The sequence below is a fragment of the Struthio camelus genome, chromosome 7, assembly GCF_040807025.1.
Source record: "Struthio camelus isolate bStrCam1 chromosome 7, bStrCam1.hap1, whole genome shotgun sequence".
In the NCBI taxonomy this organism is placed as follows: domain Eukaryota; kingdom Metazoa; phylum Chordata; class Aves; order Struthioniformes; family Struthionidae; genus Struthio; species Struthio camelus.
This window is the reverse complement of record NC_090948.1, coordinates 22658107-22664739: the sequence shown is the minus strand read 5'-3', so window position 1 is coordinate 22664739 and position 6633 is coordinate 22658107.

Genomic DNA, 6633 nt, shown 5'->3' with positions numbered 1-6633 from the left:
AACTAGTTGTTTACATATGCTAGCTTTTTAACCTCTTCAGCTTGTGTTCCTTTGCGTAATCACTCACATAGAACAAAAGAAATCAGGTTCTAGCGCTATCAGAAAAATCTGAAATACTTCTTTCTCCAGGACTGGTGAGGTTAAGACCGGTAGGAGTCCTTGTGACAACTGGGACCTGTAAATATAGCAATGTTGTCCTGGTGTATTCCTTTACCAAAAAAAGACAGTGAATGGTGGAGAGCCAAGATACATGACAGGCCAGAAAACAGAAATATTTACAGCCTACTGCAGTGTATATGCCTAAACCCTTGCTGTTTGTCCTCATGCCTGGGGTAACATCTGCCAGTCACTCTAGTATCCAAGCACAGCGGAGAGAGGAGCTGTGGCGGAAGAAAGGGCATCACCCCAAGTTCTTCTTAGGTATTTCACCTCCATTTCTGGAATGAAGGTTACACACTTGTACCCACACATGCAGATTTTTGAGGACTAAACTCAGCTTGTCCTCGTCTGCTGTTTTAGCCAGACAAACCACATTGTCTACAGCATTTGCATTGTCACTGAGGAGTTTACATATTCTGCCTGAACCACAGAGTCCCTGCAGCAACTAGCAGCTCCTACATTTCAAGATGTCTCTAGAAACCGGTTGAAGGTGTGAGGTAAATGCACCATGATCAGAGCTTAGCAGAATGATCAGTTTAATAAATATTAAATGGTTCACAGGATATAAAATATTAAATGAAATATTGTTACTCACTCCTCATCCGCACAGGAATCCAAGACCCTATAAAGAGGAGTGAGTGCAGAAGCCTTCCCACCTCGCTCTAGGCTCTGTTTGCTCTCTGACTGCTCTGTGGCTCTTCGCCTTGAACACGTGGGTCTCTGGCCCTTTGTCCTTTCCCTGAGACACACCAACCAGTTTGCTGAGACCTCCAAAATGCACAGAACATACAGGCTCCCATTCAAACCATTCCCACAGCACGGCACCATGGACCAGCCCGGTCCATGGACAGGATGCAGCGCTGTGTAGTGCAGGGCTGGTGGAGCCTGCTCCTCAGTGTTCCTCTTCACCACCACTCCTCTTCACCAAATAACAACCTTGCAAATCCTCATACGATGGACGCTGGTTTGAATACTGCACACTGAGGGTACTCATGTATTTAAAAGCCAGAAGTGAGCAGATGGGTGAAAGTGAGAGGAGCCTTTCAGACCATGTCCGGAGGGGTGGTGACATTGGGATGGTCATTGCCATCAAGGAAAAACTGAAGTGCTCTGCAATTTTTTTTCCCCTTGACTTGTGCAGATAGGGTGCCTACTGGCAGCCCTAAGGGTAAACAACTGCTGTGAATACTAGTGCACTGGGGAAGCAGGCCTTTGTTCACGGCGTTACTCCCATGTCCAGACATCCAGCCAAAACTGTTGGGAGGGCTCTGTGAGTTTCACTGGGAAGAGAATTTTAATGCACAAGGTCTTGGGTCACCTCTGATGGCAGAAAGACAAGAAGCAAACCCCAGGCTTTTCTGAGTAGGAAAGACCCATCCTGAGGCAGTTCACATTCACAAGAAGCACCTGAAAGATTCTGCTTTCCTCCCAGTGTGGCAGGAAGTCAGATGCTGGGGCATTACAAAATGCACAAAATGCAATTACATTTCTAACAACACCAGTTGTGCAAGTTCCAGTCTCTTCTAAGGTCTACTGAGCTGTCTGCTCTGTTCAAGCACTATCGACTGCACTATCAGATGTAACGTATTATCATCATGCAGGTTGGCCTGGGGGAATCTTCTTGCCTGCTCTGCTGTGAATAACAACATCTCAGCTGCTAAACCTTTATTCCTTTCAGAAAGGACTCTCCTTCCTTCCTTATAGAAAATGACTACATCAACCTCTGCCTTACTTCTGACAGCAATTAGACAAAGGTTGATTGTCAGATGATTGCAGGAATAAATGACCAGCCACTGCAAAAGACTTGTTTAAACATTTGTGAACAAACTCAGTTAACCCAAAGCGCAACTCACCCGAACAAGAACCAAGCCAATAAAATGACTTCTCTTCCTCGGGGATTTGCAATAAATAGCAAACTGCTGTGACCTTGTTCAGCTTCCAGAAAGGCTAGAAACATGAAGAAAAAAGTAACTGACGCTAACACTGAGTGATTTAACGTATGCTTTCAGGATGCTTTGCAGTCCTGCCAGAAACAGAAGCACCGAGGGGCAGTGCAGTTTGGAAAGTTAAAGGGGAAAATCATAGAAACAGAATAGCCCGAAAAAGTGATCTCACATACTGGCACAGCCAGCAATGGGCATTTCTAACAAGAGGACGGTCTTTCCTCACCATGGCGACACCATCTACCCACTGTCCGTGTAGAAAGTGAGAACGGATACAGCCTGATCTTTCATGACCTGCATCCCTCGAGGGACAAGACCTCCATGAACTGGTGAGCGGATTGGGGTAGCAGATGAACAGACAGTGCTTTCCTGACAGGACAGAAGCAGCAATGGCTTGGAAAACAACATTAAAAAACGAACTTAGGAATGAATCAAAGCCAGAGTTCACAAGATTAAAGCAAGTGTCTGTGCACTTCATGCTGAAGTGAGATTTTCTAAGATACTCGTTGTATTTGAGTTTCACTTAATGTTTAATAGTGACTGATTCAGAGGCCGCATGGCCCATCCTCTTCTGTGCCAGCTGGCTTAATTCAGGTCTTCTTCATTCTTTCACCCCGTCCCACAGCCAAACCATGTAGCAAGCTCTTCCATGCGCCTCCACTACAGACTTGATGCATGGGACCACAGGGTGAACAAGGCCCAGGTGAAGACTCCGCTGCTGCAACTCTCATTCCTGCCTCCTGTGTGGAAGGTGGCTCAGTCCACCCTCGAAGCCATCATCTTCTGCTGTACGTACCACCTCCTCTAGCAATGACAGTGCCTAAGGCGCTCTCTGTCATAAAAATGACAGATGTCCACTATCATTTGGCTTAAACTCAATTGGACTAGTGGAAGAGGAGGACATCAGCTGTGATTTATTTTTCCTCACTTGAAAGATGTCTAAAAATGTGACATTTCAAAAAAAATTGGCAATTAAAAAAAAAAAAAACATTTAGGTATTTTCCCTTGCCGTGCTCCTGTGTGACTTTCAAATAAAGAGCCATTAACTGAAGTAAACCTCCTAGCAGTGCTAAGGCAAAATATACACGCTGATCCATATGTGGTACAGTACAACAAATTCTGTTAGAGTTCAATAGCCGAGATGATGCTGACACTGGAGGCAAGACAAAGTACTAACGAGAAGCTAGCCAGACACTTTGCACAGCCTACGTGATGTCTTTCACAAAGACTTGGCAGGAAGGATATTTGATTTGTCAGTGCAAATGGCTTGGTTAAATGTTTCTTAATGAACTCAGTTGATCCAGGCATCAGCTGAAAGGATCCAACCTCAGACTAACAAAACAGCTTTTATGAGAAAGCAGAAGTGAACTTGCATGACCTCTTTCAGTGTACCTTCTCAGTGTACCATGACCTCTTTCATTACACCTGTCACTGTAAGGTATGTGGAATCCTCCGACTAAAAGTCCGTAAGGAGAAACTGTTATTTATTATTTGAGCCAGTTGTACTTGAGGGCATCGGTAGAATAAGTGAGGGTGAAGGCCTGCCTACAAGTACTTCAGCCTAAATAAAGGAGAATTTAAAAATGGGAGCATCACTGCCTCTATTTTACACAGATAAAGTGTTTTTCCTAAGTCTGAATCCAGTTTCCCCAAGGCCTAGTCTCAACACCATAACTGGATCCATCCTTTTGGCACTGTGACTGTGGCACCACTAGATGCGGAGTAATTTGATTTGATTTTCATGGGTCCAACTGAATACATTTTATGGACCACAGGGCTGCTAATTTAGGGAGGAATGAGACATTAAGGAAGACAATCCAAGTGCAAGTCCTGAACTGTGAATGCCCAACAGGCTATGTACTAGCAGGCCAAGAGGAGAGGGAGGTGAAACAAAACCCTGGCAGAGCAGTTTCAAGCAACACGAATCCGTCGTCGGTCTCCAGAGTCATGCTGGAAGCAAAGTCCTCAAGGGTACTGCGGCAGAAAACCTCAGCATAAAAATCTTAGCAAGCAAGAACTGTCTCAGGGTAGCAGGTAGACAGGGTTAAAAGAAAATATCTACATCCTCGAGCTCTGTGACAGAATAGGGCCAGGGATGAGGGCCCTGCGCGGGGTGGAGAGAGGTCTCTTGGGAAGAGGGCAACGGCTCCACTCCTCAGAGCACGCAAGGGATTGAGGGCTGCAAAGCAGAAGGGTGCAGGGACAGGCACCCCTAGGGTGCCCCGTCAGGGGGTCCCGCTCCATTTTTTATACCCAGCCTAGGGCAACCACACTGTGCCGCTGGTAGACAAGGGATTTACAAAGGTCAGGGAGGCATCGTTGGTGCATTTTCCCGCCTGCCACGCCCAGTGAATGTCATTACACATTAAAGCAGGATCACCAGAAGTACAGAGTGAACTGCCAGGCCCTGAACTCACTTGACCACAAGGAGGGACTGAAAAGTAGCAAGGAGAAGAGGGCAAAATAGCCTGGGCTTTCATGAAAGGAAATGAATCTTAACTGATTAATGATTAAGAGCAATTGAAAGTGAAGAACAAGCCTAGATGAACTAACGTAAATATTTACAAGAAAAAAAACCCAACTGTCTGGGTTATCTATCTATGGTATACAAATTTAAAAGGAACTTTAAGCTACTTGGCTAAGGTATCGGTTTTTCATTTAATTTTATACTGATATATACGGAAATTTGTCATCTTTTGGCTTCACGGCTGTTCAGCCTTCGTTTAATTCTACACTTGCCCCATCAGTGTGTAAGTAATAATCTGATAAATTGCTTCTGGCTGCACTGGCTTCAGTAAATTTTCAACCAAAAAAAGAAGAAGCATCAAAAAAGCAATGCAAATTCCCTTCTTTGTATGCTTCTCCACTCACCTCTGTCTGTTTTTTCCTCAGCATCCACTGACAAAAAACATGGGCCTTTTCTCCTATTTCAAAATAACAGGCTCCATAGCCAATAGGCCTGCATCTTATCTGATTGTCTACACCCCCCCACCAGAGTTAAAGGAGTCAGACAGGAATGTCTTGGGGTTCAATCACAGGTTAGGTGAACTGCACCCTTGAAATACTCATTTATGAGCACCCCACTGATGACTGTAAGGCCAGAATCATCAATATTTGCACTGAAACATTTTTGGTTCTAAAGGTAGAGTGCAAAACCAAAGAGGAACCAAGAGAGCCAGCCGTGTCACTCAAGATAACCTTGGCAGTTAGCCACTTTGTCTCTCTTCATTTAACAGTCTGGCAGCAGACTGTTACCGCTGGGAGTAAGGCCTAAAGGAGAGTTGTCTAAATCATGCACCTGCAGCCAATGGTCCTCACAGGAGGGGAAAAAAAAAAAAAGCCTTCCCTTAGGGAACCCTGCCTAGCAATTTCCTCCAATATTTTCTTGCGTTGCTCTGGGAGAGCTTGCCATGACGCCAGTAGGTTGTCGCTCTCCTCTAGTTATACAGAGGAAGGCCTTCCTCGTAGAACATCAAAGCAGCCAGCTCCATTACAAATATTTGTTTTCCTTATCCTTCTTTTTGCTCTCTAAAGACTTCGAACATCTTTTTGCTTCCCAAACAAACTGAAACCATAAATGGGAAGCCCCAGTGACAGGCAGCACTGCACAACGACAATGCAATGGATCGGTTGCGTTTTCCCCTCTTAAAAGAGAACAAATGCTCCCAAGGGCCTGCAGACCTAAGACCCTGCCGAGGGGTCAAATACTCCTAAGGACCTGCAGCACGGTCATCTCCAGAGTGACCGGACGTTTCTGGGGCTCTGCCCTGGACTGCGTTTGGGCCAAGAGACTTGTTTGGTCTATGCGAGAAAATCCTGTTGCACTGTGCAATCACAGGTCAGCCAACACTCTCAGTCTGGGCAAGAGACCTGTGTGGAGGGAGCACACCAGGCTTGTTCCTCGGAGAGCAAGGACAGCTGGAGAGGAAGGCCTCCTCCTTCTCCTAATCACCCACAGACACAAGTCACCAGCAACCCTCACTGTTGAGAGCTAGGCTGATGGGGGCAGCTGGCTTCAGTGGTCTGTGACCTGGTCTGCGACCAGACCACTCGGTCAGAGCCCCCCTGAGACAGCAAGAGATGAGCTGGAGCTGATCTGGGACATTCCCCCACTCCTTTTCTGCTGGTAGGCTTAGCCAAAGCCCAAGGAGAGCTGTTGGGATTCAGCTCCTCTTACTATACGGAGAGGTCCTTCCAGATCACTGCTTGCCAAGCAAAGCCTTGCGCTGCAGGGGCGGAGCTGCTGCACTCTTGCTCCTTTCTCAGGGGCTCTGCAGCGCCTCCTTCTAGCTTCTCCCTGGCTGAAAGCGTTTTTTGCCCAAGTGATTACACTGTGTTGTACAACCTAACTAGCCAGGCGCTGTGTAATTACATTATGGTGCAGGATCACACTGGCCATATTTGATATACCTGCGCCTGCCAAAACTGTAATATTTGCATCATGCGTATGGCAAGGCTACAGATATTTGGGTAAATCCATGGGGTGCTTGTTTAGAACTTGTGCTAAAAATCGTTTGCTCCTTGCCAGCGA